Here is a 19,893-nt window from a genome sequence, read left to right on the forward strand (position 1 = left end):
GACGCTTAACACAGTAGTCCTTTTTAGTTGAAAACATTTAAGCTAATAATTCAATTTTGTAATATTAAATATTCAATGCATTTTTAAGCTTTTAAACCATTTGCGTAAGAATAATATAGTAGAGGTAAAAAAAGCGATTTTTTCACAATATCGATTCGATAATATCGATGGTTTCGATGAAAAACGAATATACAATTTCCATAATGCAGGGCATTTGAAATATCGACCATTTATATTCTTTTTGATTTTCCGAACATTTTTCGCTGACTTTCGCCTGATGCCGTGAAAATCGGGTTAAAAATATTTGACTCCAGTGAAAGTTGGCAACTGTGCTATCAAGTGCAATTAGAAAATTGAATAAAGGATTTTGGCAGGGCGCCCGACCCCAAAAGCCAAACTGGCGATTTGAAAGTGAAATAGCATTGAAAACAGAGCAGAATTCTGGAAATTCGGCCCTCTGCAAGTTTGAAGTTCTCCGACATTTTGGCATTTGCCGGGCAGTCGGCAGTCATAAAGCCCAGGAAACATGGCCGGTCTTCATGCCGGCTCAACACTGACAGGTGTAAATTGCCGAGGCTTAACAAAAGCCACTGCAAAGCTTTGAATGAGCAGAGGAGGAGCTGTAGGATGTACTGGTAGGTACGCACTGGATGTCTTTGGTGTGCGTTTAATTAATTTGACAACACCCCCCTACCGCCCACGAAACTCGGTCTTATCCACTGGGCCAGGGCCACCCGGCTAAAACTCTCCGGGAACGTCACTTAATTAATTTGCCTGCTTGCCGGCTGTCCATCAGTCCACCAGTGTGCACTTAATGCCGGAAGTTGAAGAAATACGGCCGTATTTTGGGCTCCTTCTTGTCCTGCCGAATTTCATCACATGGCCGAAAAGGCAAAGATCTCTGCGAGTCTCTGCGAGTGTGTGTAAATCAATCAAAACGCTTCCGCCGGGGCAGGTTGACTACCAAACACACAAGCACACAATTTATGGGAAATCTCATGCAAGAGTCTAAGAAGCTTACAACGCCCGAAAGCGTTTACGCATTTTTAACCCATTAACCGACCTCCCTCGCGTTGGGCGCCACTCCTAATGTCCCTATCTACCTCGTTCTCTGAGTGATGCCGACAAACTCATTAGAAGCCGAGAGGCAAGTCATAAATTCACAAACAGTCCAGAGACCAAACCGAAACGAAGCTCCTCCCTCTGCCCTTCGTGTTCTGTGGATCTTTGTGTGGCAATGCCCTGTGGCACGTGGAAATGCTGTTAAAGCCAACTTCCTTAAACTGTCAGACTCGACTTGAAGTTGAAGAAGTGCCCAGGCATCCTGCAAGTGTTTCTGGTTATGAGAGGGCCAGGTCAATGAGAAAGGGAGTGGAATATTCCGAGAATACTCACAATATTTAAATATTACTATATATTAAATATTTTAATATTAATTAATTCACTTTGAGCTCTTTAACTCTGCATTAACCATCCTCAAATCATGCAAGCTTTTTCATTCAGTACGTTCGTTTTCATTAATGGCTGGCAACGAACCAAACGCATCAAAGAGGATTATCCCCATCCCCACATATCACCCATATCCTGCCGATGCACATATGCTCCACCCCACAGCGAAATCTCCACATTGATGACGTGGTGTTGGAGAATCACTTCAATGAACTAAAATCCTATTAAATCTGCGGATCTGGGAGCAACAACAAAGGCGGTGCCAAAAACATTAGTCAAGTTTTTCTTCCTTTTTTTTGCCGTTTTTGGCTCACGGAAAATGCAAATTAGTCAGGCCAAAACGTCGAATGGCAGAATGGCATTTTAAAGGGGCGGTGAGTGCCATACGAGTCATACGAGTATAATGAATGCAACTCGTTGTTGCGTGGCTTTCTGGAGTATTTCGAGGAGGTTTACCCGCTGAGTGGGTTGCCCCGGCACGAAAAATGAAAGCCATTTGAAATTTAAAACCAACAACGGAGCATCGACTACGCATAACTTACCTGCAATTCGCTGGGTAAGTTGGGTAAGTGGCAGTGCCAAAAGCTTCGCTTTCCTTTCTCTCCATCCCGGCTGTCAAATCGTCAGCTCATGGAAATGTTTTATTCCGCCGGCGAGCGTGTGCTGCAGTGCGTTGTGATTTGATCAGGCATCAGGCTTCAGGCATCCGAGTGCGTGGGTGGGATTTGACTCTCTGGCTCTTTCTTGGCACTCTGCCACTAATGATTATGGCAGCTGGCAGCTCAAGTCCTGGTCCCCAGCTCCCAGCTCTCATCCACCATCCACACGAAATGCAGTCGAAAACGATGGCGAAACAAGTGAGTTTTTGAGTGTTGACTGAGTTCGGATGGATGTGCTGTGGGTACGGGAAAATTCCAAGTCCGGCCAGTCAGGTATTCTGGCATTTAATATATAAAAGTTTCCCTCATTTATGTTGGTTTTATATTACCAAGTTTATATTTACCCCGTAATAAAGCTGTGGATTTTATTTTTGGCTGCGGGGAGAATAATATACTGCAGATTATCTTTAACTTAAAACAATTTAAAGTTTGCTATAAATTCTGACCTTAAACTTGCTAAAAAGTTTAAAAACTTAAAAATAAATAAGTGACATGTTTTGTGTCAACTTTTAGCTAGAGCTTACACTAGCAAGCCTCTAAGCCAACACCCTCTTAATTTTCTCGCAACGGAAAATGGGGAAATGAAACCTACTCTAAGCTGACCCAATTGGCCGAGCTCAGCAGGTTGTAAATATATTTTTCCACTGCTTCCGGCTGGATCTTCTGCTGGTTGCCTCAAAAATTACATTAAACATACTTTTATTTAATTCTCGCTCTTAAGCCAACCTCCTTACTTCTCCCCTCCCTGTGGTTGTACATGCTGCAGCTTTCATAATTTATTAAATTGCAAGAGGACTCCTCCACTCGTGGCTTACTATTACTATCTCTTCTGGTAGCCCTGAGACCGTCCAGCTCACTTTTGCGGCTTCTCGGCAGCTTGGATCCCCTCGGTTTGCTCGTCGGGAATCGCATTAGCTACAATTAATTAAGTTTTCCACTGGCCATTTACAGTGGCTGCAGTTGGTAGTTGGTGTGTGTGCAGCAAATTAACAGTTCATAAATATCGCACATGAAGTCGTAAATAGTTGTGGGGGGAGAGGCTTGAAGATGGATGCTGGGGATAAGAACATCGAAAAGATCAGAGATGGGAACTTGGCTATAGGACCTACTTTAAAAGTAGCTAATTTTATAAGATTGAATAAACCACTTGAAGAGAATCTTCATAAACCAACTTATCCCTCGTCCTAAGAAGATCATTCAGACTAACAAACTAGGATCATGTGTTCTCCATATTTCTGGCTATCAACGTATGTTTATGCTATTTAAAAACCTCAAACAGGCCGCACAAATCACGTATTCAATTTGTCAAAAAACCAAGTGCAGAATAGAAAAGCAAATTGCCAAAAAATGGGAAAAACATGCCCAAATAATAAGCCAAAGCCTTGGGGCGAAATAGAAAACGAGAACCCAAAACCAAATCCAAAGCCGAGTTCGAGTCGCTGCACTCGCATCCGCATCAGCATTGGAATACAGCTCACATTGTCACCTGGCCGGGGTAGATGTCAATTGTTCGCCTCTGGGATCGGGGACTAAGGATGAAGGACCAAGGACCTAGTAGCAAGGACCCGGAATGCAGAATGCAGAATGCAGAGAGGATGTGCCGTGGGGTTGAACACTCAACAAATTGCATGTCAACAGCTCGGGCACAAACGTCAGCGCATTGTGGCCCGACAGGATTATCCCCTGGTGCACCTACAGTGCAGCTCGATCCTGGGTTCGGGATTAGGGATGACAAAAAAAGGGGGTAGGGTATGGGAGTTCCAAAGGAAGAGGACAATTCGCTATTCGCATTTCCCCAAACGGAGGGCAAGTAGAAAATAATTACCCTGAGATCGGGACAGACATTGCGAATCAATCGAGCTTGTAATGCATTCTTTCATGGGTTCTCTGCCCACGCAGCTGTATTGTCATCAAGAATGCTTTATATACGATTCCATTCCATTCTCGTTTTAACGAACTGTCCGAAAAGCGGAGATGTCAACAGGCTGCACTCATAAATTAGCTCAGTCTTCTCGGAGAGCACCAAAAAATTAATTGTTATCACTTGGAGTTTATCGCTTGGAACTTGCAGTTTTTTCTTCTATTTTTGGGATACCTTAAGTTCACCGTTAGCCCTGGAAACTAATTAAGTTTCCACAGTTTCATTTTGGTAGTCGGTCGCTGCATTTGGTTTACATTTTTATGGCTTTATTTACGACCTTTACTCATTTTGTGTGAGTTTTTCTCCCAACTTCTTTTTAATGCATTTTAATACTAATTACCACACTCGATCCACTCGTTCCCACCTTTGTCCCTTCGTCAGTTCGTCTTTCCGACTGTCTGCCCACTACCAATTTTTAGTTTACGACTCTTCACATTTTAATGGCCATCGCCACAATCCGTTAAGAGTTGGAATTTTATTTCTCGTAAAAGAAATACAATTTGAGCATCATTAAACGTCGAATGGTTCCGTGCACTAATTTCGTTTCTTAATATTTTTTCAAACACCTGAAGAACAGACTTCTAATCGTCCGACGAGAAGACTTTCCTCTATCTGCCCGACTTGAGTACGATTTTATGGTTCATTTTGTGAGAGATTTGTTTGTTGTTATTCGGCTGCGCTTATTGCACTTAATGCAGCGTAGCGTCAAGAAAGGAAACGCCAGGGAAAATTGGATTCTTGTAAAAGTAACCTGTTAACCAGAAGATTTGGAGTGAACAAGTGGAAAAGAGAAGGTTTTTAATGGACTGTGATTGCTTTGTTTGGAAAGTAGATCTTTAGTCTTGGTCAAACCAATTTCTTACGGTCTAACTAATCAATCTAGGTTTGTATGAAAAAGAAAAAAGGCCGAAACAAATTGTGTTCTAGGGGTTTCATTTTATTAAGTGTAAAATAACTTGATATTGAGAAAATTGTGTCATGTAAAGGTAGAAAAAAACTTGATTTATCAGGTTTTAAATGTTAATATGCTAAAATGACATAATTAATCCTTCATTTAATCAGGCGCAAATCTGTCCGCTTAACTTTTGGCCAACTAATTATGTAAGACACCTTCTACCATATTTTAATGTAATTTTTGACAATTACAAATTTCCACACACTTTCAGCTAACTCGAAATCCCCCACAAAACCAAATTACTGGCAATTAGTTGACACCAAGCCAGCCAACTTTCTGTGACAACTTGCTGGCGGCTAATCTGGGAGGAGCTTTGGACAATTATTTATGAGTACTATGAGTACACTCACTGCTGCAAGAGTGAATGGGAGCAGGGAGCTGGGCACTAGGATGACTCGGATTTATGAGGTGGGGGAGAAGTCAGCCAAGTGCAGTTTATGTGATTAACTTTTTATCAAATCCGTTCAGGGCGGCAAGCTGCTAAAACACAAATCGCAATTGCAATTCACTTTGCTTCGTCCCTCTCAGTTTTCCCGAGGGAGCTTTTGGCGAATGTTATTCTAAATATGCGTTTATTTATTTACGCTGTGGCCAAGGATGCACACACAGTTGCCCATCCACCATCCAACTTCCCCCGCGTCCTGTTTGCACAATTTTCTGCTCCAAATCATTTTGCTGGGGCCACAACTGTTGCATCCTCTTCGGTCCAAGGGCTAAAAGCTGAATTTCTGAGGGCCTGCAGTGGCGGAGGGAGGAGGACGAAGGACGAAGGGCGGATGACATGTTTGCAATTAAGGAAACTCTTAACTAAATGACAATGGCAAACGGATGACACACACACTCCTAAAATTTCAAATGGGGAGCTCTGCAGTCCTTAGCCAGGATATATGGGATATAGGATCCCCGTTGGCCCGAAAGCCGAATTGTTAACTCGGAAATTATGCCATCTAGAATAAATGTTGACAAATTGTTTGGCCTTCTCCCGTTCGCTTGTAATTCCAAACTTATTTACATGTATATAATATTATGCCTAAGTAAATGTTTATTTCGGGATTGGTTTCTAATCAAGAATCTAATTTTAAATTGAGATTATATGAAAAAGTTTCACTGTTTATGAAAAAAAAAACTAATCAAAGAAGTAAATTTGTTAATCTATAATATTGTCGCTTTAATTTTCCCACATTTTCGAGCTCTCCATCCACTTTTATTTTATTTTTTTTGTGGCTGGGCTAAACCCAACTGTGCGGTTAATCCTTATCATCGAGCACATTGTATCCTGCAAGGCCTAACCCTCCCCCTTTCCCACCCTCCGAGTCCCTGGCCGTTCTGCTGGCTCAGATAACATTTAAAGTGCATTGCAAAAATTGAACTTGACTTTGGTCTTTGGTCCTTTTCAAAAGGGTCGCAGGCTAAACACACACCCGCACAGACTAACGAAATTACGGACTCTGATTTTCGGGCTGTCATTTGTTAGAGGTCCTTATCGTGATGGCAATGCCAATGCCAACGCCCCGAGTTGCCTTGAAGTATGCATTAAAAGTGCGATTGCTGGCCGGGATGTGAACGTGAATGTGATGTGTTTGGCAATCGCAATCGCACAGGACAGGCCAAACACACAAACATCCTGCGAGGCAGAGAGGCTGTATGCTGCATGCTTCGTGCTGCATGCTGCACGCTTTTATCCTGCATCTGACACTTAACACTTGAGTGGAGATCCCGGCAGTCCATTAGGGGGAGTCCCCTTCCCCTTCCCCTTGCCATCTTGTGGCAATATGCTTATCGAGGCAGTAACACAACAATTATTGTTATTATTGCTTGGGAACTGCTGCACTTCCCTTCCAAAGGCCCAAACTTTTCACCCTCTAAGTATTTCCCCTCGATGTGATTCCTGATTTGTGCATTCGATTTCATTTGAGTGGACAATCGAATTATGATGCCCAACGTTTTCCGTTCTCCGCAAAGATTTGCCTTAGTTCAGCTACCGATTCCGATTCCTGTAGGAATATACAGAGGTACGCGCTTTCCCAGCCGTTTTTTATGGCCTCCGTGTGGCTGCTCATTTGTTGCGGACACGTTTTGGCCTCGTGAATTCAACTGTGAATTAAAGTGTGATTTCCGATGCACACTCACACGACATGTCGAGGAACTCAGGAACAGCCTTTCATCGCCCTTTGAATCGACGCCTTCGAGAGGCAACTTCCTTGGGATCAACTTCTTCATTATCAGCCACATCTTTTCAATTCACTAGAAACGTCCGCTCACGGTTTATTATATTGTTATTTCCCCAGGTTTTTTTCTTGATAAAAAGAATTTGCTGGTGAAAAATCACCACCGTATTTTGATTGCACTAAGCCGATTTTAATAGAGTCCACTGAATTTACATAGAAGTAATATAGGCTACAACATATATTTCGAGGACTTAAAGATATGAAATACAAATATGCATAGAAATATAAACAAATTGTTCAAATTTTATCTGTTCATTTGAATGGTTGGGTCTTTTATGAGGAGTACAACATAGGAATTTTTTTCTAAACAAGAAAGGAAGCTAGCTTCGGCAAGCCGAAGCTTATATACCCTTGCAGATCATTCTATTAATTTACAAATCGCAAAAATGTTAAATTTCTTATTATTTCACATTAATTTTTCGATCGTTTCTATCACAGCTATATGATATAGTAGTTCGATCTTTTAGAAATTAAAATCGAAATCCGGAAATATTTCAAAATAGTCATATCCCAGAGTAGAAGGGAATGTAATAAAAGCCAACAAAGATATAATTTTTTTCCTATTAATTTCCATTTAATTTTTCGACCGTTCCTATGGCAGCTATATGATACAGTGATCCGATTTAAAAAACAAAAAAACCGAAATTCAGAAATATATAAAAAAAAATATTCCCAAGAGTAGAAGGTAAAATTTCAAAAAACATCGGAGCTATAATTTTTTTACGTTTTTTTTTTTGATCCTTCCTATGGGAGCTATAAGATATAGTTGTCCGATCCGGTTGGTTCCGACATATATACTACCTGCAATAGAAATACGAAAGTTTCATCCCGATTGCTTTAAAACTGAGAGACTAGTTTGCGTAGAAACGGACGGACAGACGGACAGACGGACGGACAGACGGACAGACGGACATGGCTAGATCGACTCGTCTTGTGATGCTGATCAAGAATATATATACTTTATGGGGTCGGAAATGTCTCCTTCACTGCGTTGCAAACTTCTGACTGAAATCATAATACCCTCTGCAAGGGTATAAAAAGATTTTCTTTGCGGAAAATCAAATTTCATTCGTAAAAAAAGGATTCTAAACAGTGCCCAATAAAACTCCTTTGTATCGTAACAATTGATGACAAGACTTTGTCTTTCAAACGAATAAACTCATAATTAACACCTCCATTGTTTTTATTTAAAAATATTTTTTAGTGACTTGATAAAAGCGAGAGGATGTGGCTGCAACCCTATTTTCCAGATTTCAATCTGTTCGTGTGTCGCATCAATAGGGTTCCTTTCTTAAGCCCCCATAACATCCTGATGCTGCAGCCGTGTCCGTTCGCCCGGGATGCTAATTTCTTGGACAAGCCTAAGCCAGTCCACGTCGGCTTAATGTCGATTACACAATCGACTTGCAGGGTACCGACTTGTTTGCCCCTCCTTTTCAGGAGGCATCCAGAATCGGCAGTTCCCTGTATTGTTTGCCCAACGTCGCGCGTCGTTTCAGGAAAAGGTGCATCGGATTTTCCAGTTTCGAGATTCTCGATTCTCGATTCTCGATCTTTGTTTGCTTACCTTTGCGAGTCGCGCGGGGAAGTGTGGCCAATGCAGTTTTACAATCTGTGAATCAACATCGGCAGCATCCAAATTTCGTGGGCTCTGTTTGTCCTACGCCTCGGGGCCCCGGACTGCCTTTATTCGTTTGCCATAATCAAACAACCAGAATTGGTTATAAAGCAGAAATCTTGAACTGCATGTGCCGGCAGCGACTTCAAAGCGAAGTGCCGATCCAATCCTTGTTTTTTCACTGTTTGTGCAACCTGCTCGTTATTCTTGGTTTTTCGGTTTCTTTCTCCGAAGATCTATCTCTGTTTTCGAGTTCTTGTTGTTTAATTTTCTCGTTAACGCCGCGCTCTTTAATGGACTCCCTGCTCGAAGGGGGTAGAATGGCCCATAGCTGGTTATCCAGCGCTATAAATCAATAATTAAATATTTTGGTCGACGGTGGTCGATTCACTGGAACGTGTGAAAATCCTTTGGTAATGTAAACAAAATAATATTTTTCCGATTTCCAATAAACGCCTGCATTGGCTGGGCAAACAAAAACAAACATGCAATGTCGACCCGACCCTCAAGGGGGTTGCATTTCGGAGGGTGGCAACACTGATAAAAAATAGTTATTATTAGGAAGCTAAAAAAATGTTTGTAAAATTATTAATTTAACAGAAATTTTATAGGGGACAAAATAATTTATAATATTAAGGTTAAAGATATATTTATTAACAGCTCTTATATAAATTCCAAAATATATCTTATATTTCCCTCACTGTAGCTTAATATGCTCCTAAGATCTTAGCCTTAGCAAACATTGCGTTTCGTATTGTTTAATAGCCTTCGGTTAATGCAAAGTCACCCTCTGGACATGCGATAATTGCACTCACTAATTTCTCTCCCACACTCCGTAGTCCCCACTCTAAAATCTCTGAGTTGTCTGATTCGGAAATTTGCGAATTTTGAATTTTGATTAGAGATTAAATTGTCTCTGGCGATTAGCATCAAATCGTTCGCTCTGCTCGCTGAGCGCTGTGCAAACAAGCGTATGTTTGCATTATCTTCCCGAATGCAATCGCTCTTGGCCCCCTCCCGGATTTCCACCCCTTCTAGCCCCCCTTCCGCAGCCCCTGGGACTGACGTTGCGCTGTGCACAGTGGTCAAAAATGGAAACCACCACCGTTGGGCGGCAAAAGCAGCGAACCGAGCGACAGCCAGCGGCGCACTTTGTGCTTCGTTTGATTTAGTTTGAGCTCATTAATTTTGCGGTTAACATTTTCCTTGCACGATGCGCTACCCCTGAAGATATGGGGTTTATTGGTTTGAAAATCATAAAAATAAATTATTTTAAAATTTATATTGAAAATTAATGGCAAAACAAGTTTTCTAAAAATTTTTAATAATATTTTTTAACTACCTTTTACAAATAGTATTTTACATTTATACAATCCATAATTATTTCGTACAAAATATTGGTTTAATCCTTTTAATTACATCCTACATTCATTTTGATACTGTAGCGCACTATCAAAGTCGTCTAACTACGATAAAAAGTAAGAATCACCTATCCCAGCGCCCTTTCCCTGATGTGAAAGTGAATGCATCAACCTAAAACCCGAACAGTCGCCGCCTGCTGACGTCCCCAGATAAATGCTGTTCGGAGGGCTTATGAATATAATCCTTAAATTATTGCAACAACAACAGCGCAATTTTGCGCAAAACGGAACAAAATAAGAACGCAACTATTACGTGTGAATAAGCCAGTGAATAAACCAGGCAACACCCCAGCATCCTGGATGGAAGTGGGATGTGGATGTGGATGTGGATGAGGTCCGGAACCAGAACCTCCCACCCCGAACCCACGTGTTTCGGCAATTATGAGCAACAATTATGAGTGGGAATGCGCTCTGGCCGGGATGATTAGCTTTTTGGGATGGCGGCCGACGGGACAATGGACTTTATGGCCATTATCCTGCACATTTACCGCACTACGGAATGCGGACACACATCACATGCCAATATTTTTGCAGGACGCTTACCTCGTCTAATTGATGCGGTCGTTGCCATTTGGTTTTCAGTTTTTGGACCCTCCGTTAATGGCCACGCCCACCTCGCCCATCATCATAATGAAGGCCCAGCAATTATGCGGCAATTAAATGAGCTCAAACGTGGAAAACGATTTGAGTCTCGCGTAATTGTAGAAAAATCATGCAAATATCCAGCAAGTAATGGCTGCAAGTTGAGCTATGCCATCCCATCATTCGCTGCGTTTGTCAATCAGCATTAAAAATCAATAGAGCAGAGTTCCTGGATCCAGAATTTTTGGCTCCAGGACACATTTCCCTGTGTCCTCTGTGTGTGACAACAATGTTGTGCAATCGTCGTCCTCCAGGCCTCGAGGATTATGAGCGTAAATTAACCCTTATTGCAAAATATAGGCGACAGTTGATTGACAGACAAATGACAGGACGCATAAAATAGCTTCGCAAAACAAAGGCGAAGAATTCTCCTGCAGGCGCAGGGGGAAGTTTTTCATTTTTGATTTGATTTGATAGAATTTGATGTACATGTGTTCAACATGACACTTAGTAGCGGCTTAACGCTGCTTAGACTCTCGATTGTCAGCCAAGAAATGCAATATTGGAAATATTTGTGACACGATAGGGTTTCGGGTAGGGAAGGGTAGGTATATATGTAGGTTCGAGGGGACATGGCGTTCCAAATTGAAGTTGACATAATGTTGCAGCAAATGGATGTAATAATATTATTCAATCGAAACTGATTGAATAAAGAGATGTGGTAAAAAGGATTTGGGAATGCATGGGAAGAATTTAATTAACATTAACATTAACATTTAAATCAATCTTGTCAAATATTTGCTCTAGTTAACTATAAAACATGAAAAACAAACAAATATTTCGACTCAACAAATAACATTTGAATATTATAAAACCAGTCTTACACCTTTCCAAACCATAATAATGTTTTATTCAAATGACAATGCCACTTTCTTCACCTTTTCAACCGTGCCATATATTTAGCCAGCAAACTCTTTAAGTCTTTTGATTTCCCCCACCAAAGATCATTGCAACTTTCACACTTTTTTTTCGGAAACACAATCCAAATCAGCATTAACACCATCTTAATGAAGTGTTTCTCTTTAATTTTCAGCATAATATTTAAATTAATTTCTGAGACCGATACCATTGATAACTTCATTTCGACCAGGCCAAGTCAAGAAACCAATTTGGGAAAACGAAATTTGGTTGAAGAAATCCCAAAGAGATTAAGACATTCGAAACTGGTTAGGAAAACGAGTTGCGATAAGAACGGCTGCCAGACAATAGTGTCACATTTGGAGCCCACATATTTGGGATGTAGGAACCGACTAATAAAGGCAACCAGAAATTAACATATTCCCAGCTCCCAGGTTGCATTGATTGCTGCAACTTATCAGCAGCTAATCAGCAGCATGAGGCCTTCGTCGATCTGAAATCTCAGCACCCAATTTCCCCGGGCAGCCAGATGCATTCGTTCTTTTGACTGCTGTTGTCTGTTGTCTGTTTCCCGCCGAGATACATTTTCACGGCCCTTTGTTTGGGGCTAAATGAATGGAAATGGAAATGGAAACGGAGGTGGTGATGATGGAGGGGAACTGGGGACTGGACATCCCACTGTGCGAAGGCAGTTGCATGGCAGCGTGTGAGCTGGAAAGTAGCTTTTAATTAAGAACGAACCCGATTCCGATTCCAAATGCACAGGTGTTCAGCGGGAGGTTCCCCCTGTACAGGTCCCATTCTCCAATCGACACCTACGGTTTCACAGCTCGTTCTGTGTGATTCTGATTCGGGTTACATCATCAGCGGCCGCCGACTGCCCTTATAAATAGCTCAATTATCTTTCTAATAATACCGATAATTCCCTAAGGAGCTCCGGCCTACGCCCACCGAACGGGTATTAAGCCGCTTTCGGATTTCAGATCTCTGGTCTTCCCGAAATGCATTCAGCATTCGACTGTTTAAAATGCAAATGAAGTGGCTGATTGGTTTTGGTCTTCGGATTTTGGCCCACAATTATCGGACTCAAGCAGGCACTTAAGTAGGCTTTGGCTTAGGCGGTTCCTTGGGTTTCTAAGATTTCCTTTTCCGCAGATCCTCTAATTAGTGCAAAGTGCGCCTCTGAACATGGTAAACTCCAAAGAGAGTACCTGATCTTCCGCCTAATCCCATCTTAGAGCATCTCGACCATCTCGGCAATTATGCTCTTGAATTTTCCTTTGAATTTTTCAACTTGATTTTCTGCGGTGTTTATTCGATTTTCACTTGCCCGAAACCACCTCCTCGCACTCCCCTCTTAACTTCTTGTATTTCCTTCGTCTATTCCTCGGGCGCATTAACAATGAGCAGGCAAATTTTCCTGCCGTTTTCTTTGCTTCCGGCTATGAGTCACCGACTGACATATCTCACAGGTACTGAAGATGGCTTTTCAAAGATGCCAGATCAAAATAATTATATTGTAAAGTCCTACATATATTTTATTTATTTTTTTGTTTTTAAATTTTCAATAACTTGAACTAGTATTTACAACTAAATATTTAAAATAATATTCTGCCTTTCTTATCCTAATAAAATTATATTTAATGGCAATCATCTTGGCATCTCTGATTCATGGCTAGTCCCCTCCAATGGGAATTCGCGATATATTCTTATTCCAAGACATAATTAAGAGGCATGGAAAAAATGCTCAGGGCAATTCGCATCTTGTTCCGTTCCGGCTGGATTCGATTCAATTCGTTTGGATTCGCAGCTCGGGTCCCGTGGGTAAATTGATATTCCTGTCATTGCTGTAATGATTTCTGCTTCCTGCGGCAGGAATCGCGGTCCGGCGATTGCCGTGTGCCGTGTATCCTGGCGCATCCTGCCTGCGGTTTGTCGTTCCTTCGTTTTTTCTAGCCGCCAACAGGATATTGAATTAAAGAATGGCAAACATTTTCCTCGAGATTACACATTGATATCCCAGCCGAGCATTTAATTGAGTTATTAGAAGGACGATGAAAAGGGACGATGAGCACATAAATTAAAAATGTAAGAGGAGCAGACAGAAACCAGGCTGTTGATGAGGATGAGAATGAGCTGTCGTCTCCTTGTTCTTCTTCGGGGGAAGCGGGGCAACATTTGTAGGACACATGTTAGACGAAAAGGCCGCCAAGATAAGAGGAGAGAAGAAAGGACCTGAGGCCAGCAGGCAGTCGGATGCGCTCCTGTCAACAGGATATGCCCGAGTGGCGAGCACATTTCACACCTCACAATGCAACAATGCCACAAAGGATATCAGCTGCTGCCCTGTTGAAAATTGAGATACCAAAGGATACCAAAGGAGGAGCCTCAACCGAAGGAATCACGGGAACACAAAGTGCACCGAAAAAAGAAGGAGTTGACAACACAAATGAAAAGTCAGCCTCGGTTTCGGTTGATTGATGGGCCATGATTGAGCAGAAGCCAAAGAGTCGTTTGACTTTCGGCTCCTTTCACTTTAAACCATAATCGGAGATTTGAGATTCGAAAGTCCCGCCCGATGATCGATGGCAGGAGGTGTGAACAAGGAGCTGCCACTCCCCCTGGAAATTCCCAGTCCCTGGAGGCTGCTCCTGCTCCTGACTGCTCCTGCTGCTCATTTGATACGTGATTCGACCGCAAACTGTTTTGTGCAAATTTCCAAGGAAGCCGCTCAGATACAGATACATTTACGGCTACAGATACAGAAACTGGCCAACAATTGGAGCGCAAGAAACTAATTAAATTGATAGAATTAGACAAAAGACCGCCGACGGCTGTGCAACCGAAGCGTTGAGGGACTCAGTCCCACAATCTCCATCCCATTGCTCATTATTCTGGACAAGTGTGCCTGGTCCTGGCCCAATGTGAACACTCCAGTGAGCTGCAATTGTATTGTACGAGGGGATTCCGATGAAAATCGAATGATGATGGAATGATGGATTGGCTTTTTGCTACCTTAGAATTACGATCAAAAATTCAAATAAGGTTCAAAAAATAAAAGCAGGTTCTTCCTTTTACCCCATTTATTTAATAACATTTCTACGAATTACTTGTTGTATTAATCTCCTTATTACTCTTCTATTTATATCCTAATCTATGGAAATTATTTATCGGTTCCCCGTCGAAACCAACTAATTAGCCCCTTCCATTGGCATGGCCAAAAATTTGATTGAGCTCCAATTATGTGCTGAAGTTTGCTGATGGCTTCACTGGAACTGGCGGAACCACAAAGGAAGCACATGGACAAGCCATGTGTAGACACAATATCCTGTGGATATATTAAATTAATTACAAAACGAATTTCGAATGGATAATGAAATTTCTCTGTGGTCATTATCGGACATGCTCCCAGCGGGAATGTGAGAAGTTGGTTTTTGTGTTCTTGAAATCCTGTTCCTTTTTGCAGGCGGCGGTGTAGGGATAGATAATTTCTGACCGTTAAATGAGGGTGGGTTTCTGAGTAGCATCAATATCAGGCCATTTATGCGCTGTGTGATTTCTGTGGCACTACGATTATAATATTTTTTAACAAAAAAATCACCAACTTATAATATTCAAAAATCCTATGATTTACACCAAAACCAAAAGACTTGTTCTCACATTTAGTTTTAATTTTTAGTAATTTTAAATGTCGTAGAAAAAATATTAATAATTGTTAATCAAAAAAATTAAACTATATAAAATTATTATCATAATGTTTATAATGATAATATTAATTTATTTTACTCAACATTTTTTAAATAATAATAAGGATGAATGTGGGATTCAACCAAATTATAGAGAAAAGCCACGGTAAGACGATTAAAATATTTGATCACATTTATCAAGGAATTACATTAAATTACAAAGAAAACTATTGTTGTTTTTTACATTTTTAAACATTTTCTGTGAAATAAAATAATTTGATCGTCAGATCGTGGCCTAAGCCATTTTTAAGTGTTGTTAAAATATAAAAATTCGTGTTGGTAATTTTAAATGTCGTAGAAAAAATATTAATAATTGTTAATCAAAAAAATTAAACTATATAAAATTATTATCATAATGTTTATAATGATAATATTAATTTATTTTACTCAACATTTTTTAAATAATAATAAGGATGAATGTGGGATTCAACCAAATTATAGAGAAAAGCCACGGTAAGACGATTAAAATATTTGATCACATTTATCAAGGAATTACATTAAATTACAAAGAAAACTATTGTTGTTTTTTACATTTTTAAACATTTTCTGTGAAATAAAATAATTTGATCGTCAGATCGTGGCCTAAGCCATTTTTAAGTGTTGTTAAAATATAAAAATTCGTGTTGGTGGTATTGATAACACGAAAAATGCCTAATATACCTATAATATACGTAACCTTTAATGATTAGGGACCGTAAAAGTATTGTTTAAATATTTATTCGGCGCCAAAGTGTGACCCAACTTTACAACGAAATTAACACCACATTTATCTGCATTTTGTATGGTATTATCAAGAATATAATGCAGGGTCACATCATTTTTAAATTTGTTGGAAAAAGTGAAAAAAAACGTGAAAATAGTTAATTTTAATCTAAAAAACAATAAAAAGGTGAGTGATAAAATGAATTTATTTCAGCGTTACAAAGGTTAGTATCACAGATATTTTCGCCATTAATAAATATACGCCTCCGGATGCTATCTTCAACACAAATTCTGCATTTCAGTGACACTTGAAATGTTTTTAATCTTTACCAGTGGTAAATGGTGTGAGGTGTTCATTAAATGGTTGCATAAATAGTACTTTAGTACTAACTTAGTTATTTAACTTAATCAAAATATTACATTTATTTCAGCCAGGCCGACTGAGACTTCTTGGGACCAGAAGTGTTGCGCCTGCGTTTGTCATATTTTATTTTTTCTTCTCATAGTTTTTGATATAGATACCCGACATAAAACAACTGAACAGAGGGTAAATGATCGGCCATGGCAAACCAGGCATAATTTCTGGAGAGATCCTTTAATTTTGTGCGGAGACCTAATAATGGTAATTACTCTTATTATTATTCCTGGTCTTACATTCATATCTAAATTATGTTTGATATTTTCAGAAGACAGACAAGAAATGGATATCTAAGTACTGCATTCGGCCAAGCAAAACCCGGGAATGCTTCAGGCATTAAAAATTTGTAGTTCCAATGCTTCGATTGTAAATATTATTAATAAATACACGAACAAATATTACAAAAAACATGATTTTTATTGTGGAAAATCAGATACTGCAAATCAGTGCAAAACCAAAACTGCGAGGGTCTGGAAAAACCAAAACTGGGAGGGTGTAGAAAAACAGATATTGCAAGTGGAGGAAAACCATAACTGGGTACGTGTGGAAAATCTATAATGCGGGAAGTCGAAAAACCAGTGGATTTTGTCCTGCATTCTTCTGTCAGAGATCCAGATAGAAACCTCATTTCCCCCTTACTTTTTGTGTCACCCCCGTGTATTTTGAAACCAGAGATGGAAGAAATGTAAGGGGTGAATGAGGTTTGGTCCCTTCCGCTTCTATGGAGAAACCTCTTGAAAATATGTTATTTTCCAGAGGAATTTTCCCGGTGGGCTGCACTCATAGAAATTTTTACCTAAATACTAGAAAAGTCGCCCTAAAACCGAGGTCGCCCTAAAACTACGAAAAATTTTCTTATTATACGGGTGGCTAGCCCTAAAGTTACGAAAAATCGCCATGGAAAATATTTTTTAGGGTTAGTTTTTCCAAAAAGGCCAATTTGCCCTGTTTTTTAGGGCGAATTTTCATGAGTCGACTCCAAAAGTAATTCCTTCTTTTTAGGGCGAAATCGCCCTAAAACGTTGAACAAAATAGCAAAAAAAATGTTCTGAAATTGCCCTAAAAACAAGGAAGAGTCAAACGAAATTTTAAGACGCAATTAATGGATACATATGTAATACATGTGTGTATGTGTGTGTGGTTGACAGGTCAAAACAAGTGAATGTGTGTGTATATTAGGGCGGACCTTTTTCTTCTTCTTTGCTACTTTTCGTCCGTTGCAGTGGCAAGGGTGGGGGTAGAAAGAGTTGCATTGTCTAGACTTTGTCATAATTTTTCGGGCGCTTGGCGGCGAAAGACGTGTTTGTGAAACCTTTTGTTTGTGAAAAAGTGAAAAATGTAAACGCTATTAAAGGACTTGGGAGGCGATTCTTTCTCGGTTTTTCTGGTGAGTACATACATATATAATTGTGCAATTTGGATATTAATAACTAATTGAATTTACATATCTGTAACAGATGAAAATGCAGCTGAAACTTAAAAAGATTTGACTGGAAGCAGCGGTCCAGATGTAGAGTTTTGGAAGTGTGGCAGAACAAAGTAAGAACATTAATAAGAGTATACATATATGTATGTGTATATGTAAATAATGCTTGAGGTAAAAAGATGATGCAACAGAATACACACATGTGTACAGATGTATATATTTACCAGAAATCTGTATTTATGCACCGGACAAACCGCATTCACAAGTGCATATGCCAAAATAACCCCCAAATTTCTATTGGGTCATTTCGTCAGTAACCGAAATTTGCTTTTGTTGCTTCTTTTTTTCCAGAAGTAGCAGCAAACGCAATCGCAGGCTAAATGAAAATTCTGACTGTTAGTAGTGCATTTTTATATTAATTTCTAACAATTTTTTTTCTTGTTTTAGATTGAGAACGTCTTTGAGATCCAGCTTCCGCAAACCACTTTTCGCACTTTTTAAAAGCGAAAGTAAGGGAATAAAACTGCTCAAATCTTTGGAAAGCCACGCTGAAGGTATGTGCTTTTTCTCTTTTTCTTTTCTCATTCAATAAATAGACTGTTTTTATTTAATAGAGATACAATCAACTTTAATTTGGCTTGCGATCCATTCAGTGTTGGTGCGACAGCAATGACAAAAAAGGACGGCGGGAGCAAGAACGCGAAGCACACCATTGCGGACCCGCGAAGCCGTTTCTTGGTTTGGAAGGCTACTGTTGGGGAACTGCAAACACATCTAAAGGCATTGACGGAAAATTGCTAATCCGGAAAGCCGAAACTGCAACCATTCAGCTGCAACGTGGGAACAAGCCCTTTTTGACCTTGGTGAATTTCCAGTTTACCTATCAGAGGTTTTTTTATAGAATTCGAACCTTATTGAAAAGTATTGATGTGTGCTTCAAAATATTTTTTGTTTTAAACCACGACATTTATCCAAAAAATGTTTTATGAAATTCATTTAGAGTCTGATAAGAAAGGTAAAGCTTTATCCGAACTCTTGAAGGATTATAAAACCTTAAAACTGTAACTATTTTAAAGAAACAATCTGTTCATTCCAAAAAAAATATATTATTTCTATGCATTCAATTAGAAGTAAAATTTGATAATCAGTACTTATTGTAATAAACCTTAAAAGACCTAAAATTCCCTCCGGCGGAAGCACACAACCTAAAGACCAAAAAATACATTAAGCCAAAACATTATTTTTAAGATCGATGTAATTCTTTTAGCAATAAGAATAAGTAGGAAAGTTTGTAAATGTATATAATTAGAAATTGTGTAAATAACAACAAACAAAAATATAAAAAAAAAACAAAAAAAATATAATGAAATCGTATTTTTATTTATGAAAAAAAAGCCGTGAAATTTTGGGGAGCACTTTGCTTTTTTTAGGGCAATTCGCCTATAAATCCAGAAAAACGCCCTAAATTTATGAAAATCTGCCTTCAGTTTCAGGATATTTTTTCATATTTCTAGGGCAATTTGCCCTAAAATCCAGAAAAACACCCTAGATTTATGAAAATCTGCCTTTAGTTTAAAGGTATTTTTTCCGATTTCCAGGGCAATTCGCCTATAAGTCCAGAAAAATCGCCCTGGATTTAAAGGAAACTGCCTTTAGTTTAAGGGTCTCATTTCCTATTTTTAGGGCAATTAGCTTTGAAAATAGAAAAATCGCCCTAGATATACCAAAAATCGCCCTAAATGTGTGACAAATTCACCCGTATTTTTAGGGCAATTTGCCCTAATTTTGTTGCCTAGTCGCCATTGACCCCCGTTTTAGGGCGATTTTCCTTGTTTTTAGGGCGATTTTAC

The 19,893-nt window shown here is 39.6% G+C and overlaps 1 long non-coding RNA gene across 2 annotated transcripts; it reads left to right on the top strand.

Annotated features, from left to right (window-relative positions):
* Positions 1-17,401: 17,401 nt before the first annotated feature.
* On the top strand, positions 17,402-19,289 carry LOC138913580 (uncharacterized). Of its 2 annotated transcripts, none has more exons than XR_011419366.1 (4): positions 17,402-18,004; positions 18,075-18,156; positions 18,395-18,597; positions 18,658-18,797. It is a non-coding gene; the product is annotated as an uncharacterized lncRNA (long non-coding RNA). The 2 variants fall into 2 exon arrangements; XR_011419365.1 differs by having other exon boundaries at positions 17,827-18,004; positions 18,491-18,597; positions 18,658-19,289.
* The last annotated feature ends 604 nt before the right edge of the window (positions 19,290-19,893 follow it).

The sequence above is a fragment of the Drosophila takahashii genome, chromosome 3R (assembly GCF_030179915.1).
Source record: "Drosophila takahashii strain IR98-3 E-12201 chromosome 3R, DtakHiC1v2, whole genome shotgun sequence".
Lineage (NCBI taxonomy): Eukaryota > Metazoa > Arthropoda > Insecta > Diptera > Drosophilidae > Drosophila > Drosophila takahashii.